The sequence below is a fragment of the Parambassis ranga genome, chromosome 14 (genome assembly GCF_900634625.1).
Source record: "Parambassis ranga chromosome 14, fParRan2.1, whole genome shotgun sequence".
In the NCBI taxonomy this organism is placed as follows: Eukaryota; Metazoa; Chordata; class Actinopteri; family Ambassidae; genus Parambassis; species Parambassis ranga.
In genome coordinates this window covers 12,155,173-12,157,920 of record NC_041034.1, presented here as the reverse complement: position 1 = coordinate 12,157,920, position 2,748 = coordinate 12,155,173, and the positions used below count along the sequence as shown (strand labels likewise).

Here is a 2,748-nt window from a genome sequence, read left to right as displayed (position 1 = left end):
TCGAGTACTTCCAGTGGAACTGGGTCATTGCTGTTGCTTCAGATGATGACTATGGACGGCCAGGGATTGAGAAGTTTGAGAAGGAGATGGAAGAGCGAGACATCTGCATTCATCTAAATGAGCTGATATCTCAGTACTTTGAAGACCATGAAATTAAAGCTCTGGCTGACAGGATTGAGAACTCCACAGCCAAAGTGATTGTTGTGTTTGCCAGTGGCCCAGATATAGAACCTCTGATCAAAGAGATGGTCAGAAGAAACATCACAGATCGAAACGTGGTTAGCCAGTGAAGCATGGGCAAGCTCCTCCCTTATTGCTAAACCAGAATATCTGGATGTTGTGGCAGGGACTATTGGCTTTGCTCTGAGGGCAGGGCATATACCCAGCTTTAGGGAGTTCTTACAACAAGTCCACCCTAAGAAAGACAGTCATAATGAATTTGTCAGAGAGTTTTGGGAAGAAACCTTTAACTGTTATCTGGAGGACAGCCCGAGACTCCAAGAAAGTGAGAATGGCAGCACTAGTTTTAGGCCTTTGTGCACTGGTGAGGAAGACATCACCAGTGTGGAGACCCCATACCTGGACTACACACATCATCGCATCGCCTATAATGTTTATGTGGCAGTTTATTCCATTGCACAGGCCCTGCAGGACATTCTCACCTGCACACCTGGAAATGGACTATTTGCTAACAATTCATGTGCAGATATAAAGAAAATGGAAGCATGGCAGGTAAAATGGAACCAATTAAAGCAAATGAATGCATTACTACTGATACGTGAATCATTCAAATATGTGGGTCTGTGTCACAGGTCCTGAAGCAGCTCAGACATTTGAACTACACCAACAGTATGGGGGAAAAGATGCACTTTGATGAGAATGCAGACCTGGAAGCAAACTACACTCTCATAAACTGGCACAGGTCTGCTGAAGATGGCTCTGTGGTGTTTGAGGAGGTTGGATACTACAATATACATGTCAAGAAAGGAGCCAAGCTGTTCATAGACAGGACAAAGATTCTCTGGAACGGGTACAGTTCAGAGGTCAGTCCAATTGCTTTGATTATAATAACAGCATAATCCAAACAGTAAATCTAAGGGGCTTTGTTGTTTTAATAAACTTGAAACACAGTTCTGTTCTCATATTGTATTTTTGTCCTTCTCATGCATGTGTACCTTACAGGTCCCCTTCTCTAATTGCAGCGAGGACTGTGAACCTGGCACAAGAAAGGGGATCATAGACAGTATGCCCACATGCTGCTTTGAATGTACTGAGTGTTCAGATGGAGAGTACAGTAATCATAAAGGTATTGGAAATGCCAAACATTCACAGCGTCTGCTCAGGTTTCCCTTTTTTAATGCTAACACAGATTATTTTGTATTGATACAGATGCCAGCGTTTGCACCAAGTGCCCGAATAACTCCTGGTCTAATGGAAACCACACTTTCTGCTTCCTGAAGGAAATCGAGTTCCTCTCCTGGACAGAACCCTTTGGGATCGCTCTAGCTATATGTGCAGTGCTGGGTGTTGTCTTGACAGCTTTTGTGATGGGTGTCTTCATCAGATTTCGTAACACTCCAATAGTAAAGGCCACAAACCGTGAACTTTCCTATGTCCTCCTGTTCTCACTCATCTGCTGCTTCTCCAGCTCTCTAATTTTTATCGGAGAGCCGCAGGACTGGACATGCCGCTTACGTCAACCCGCTTTCGGTATCAGTTTTGTTCTCTGTATCTCATGCTTGTGAAAACCAATCGAGTGCTCTTGGTGTTTGAGGCAAAGATTCCTACAAGTCTCCATCGTAAATGGTGGGGTTAAACCTGCAGTTTCTCTTGGTGTTTCTCTGCACATTTGTCCAAGTCATGATATGCGTGGTCTGGCTTTACAATGCTCCTCCCTCTAGCTACAAGAATCATGACATTGATGAGATCATTTTTATTACATGCAACGAGGGCTCTGTGATGGCTCTTGGGTTTCTGATCGGCTACACATGCCTTTTGGCAGCTATATGTTTCTTCTTTGCATTCAAATCAAGGAAACTTCCAGAAAACTTTACAGAAGCCAAGTTCATCACTTTTAGCATGTTGATATTCTTCATCGTTTGGATCTCTTTTATTCCTGCATATTTTAGTACATATGGCAAGTTTGTTTCAGCTGTGGAGGTCATCGCTATACTGGCATCCAGCTTTGGGATGCTGGCCTGTATCTTCTTCAACAAGGTGTACATCATCCTCTTCAAACCGTCCAGGAACACAATTGAGGAAGTTCGATGCAGCACCGCAGCCCATGCTTTCAAAGTGGCTGCTAAAGCTACACTGAAGCACAGCACAGCTTCAAGGAAAAAGTCCAGTAGCATCGGTGGGTCTTCTGCCTCGACTCCATCTTCATCCATCAGCCTCAAGACCAATGGCAATGACAGTGAAACCACTTCAGGAAAGCACAAACCACGTGTGAGCTTTGGCAATGGAACGGTTACGTTGTCCCTGAGCTTTGAGGAGTCCAGGAGGAGTTCTCTGATGTGACAGCATTGTGTGGGAGTGTCAAAATTCAACTTCATCAAACCTATTTAGTTAATTCATCAACATGTCGTACTTAGGACTTTTTTAAAATTAATTTACATGTAAATCTTTATCTCTTTATACCTTTCTCCAACTATAATACCTGCACTGCACCAAAAAACAGTTACTTTCATCATTTTCAGCATGACCCCTATGTTATTAACTCTAATATTTTTTATGAATTAAAAACAT

The 2,748-nt window shown here is 43.0% G+C and overlaps 1 pseudogene; it reads left to right on the top strand.

Annotated features, from left to right (window-relative positions):
* Nucleotides 1-2,520, top strand: part of LOC114446540 (extracellular calcium-sensing receptor-like) — a 2,684-nt pseudogene extending 164 nt beyond the window's left edge.
* The last annotated feature ends 228 nt before the right edge of the window (nt 2,521-2,748 follow it).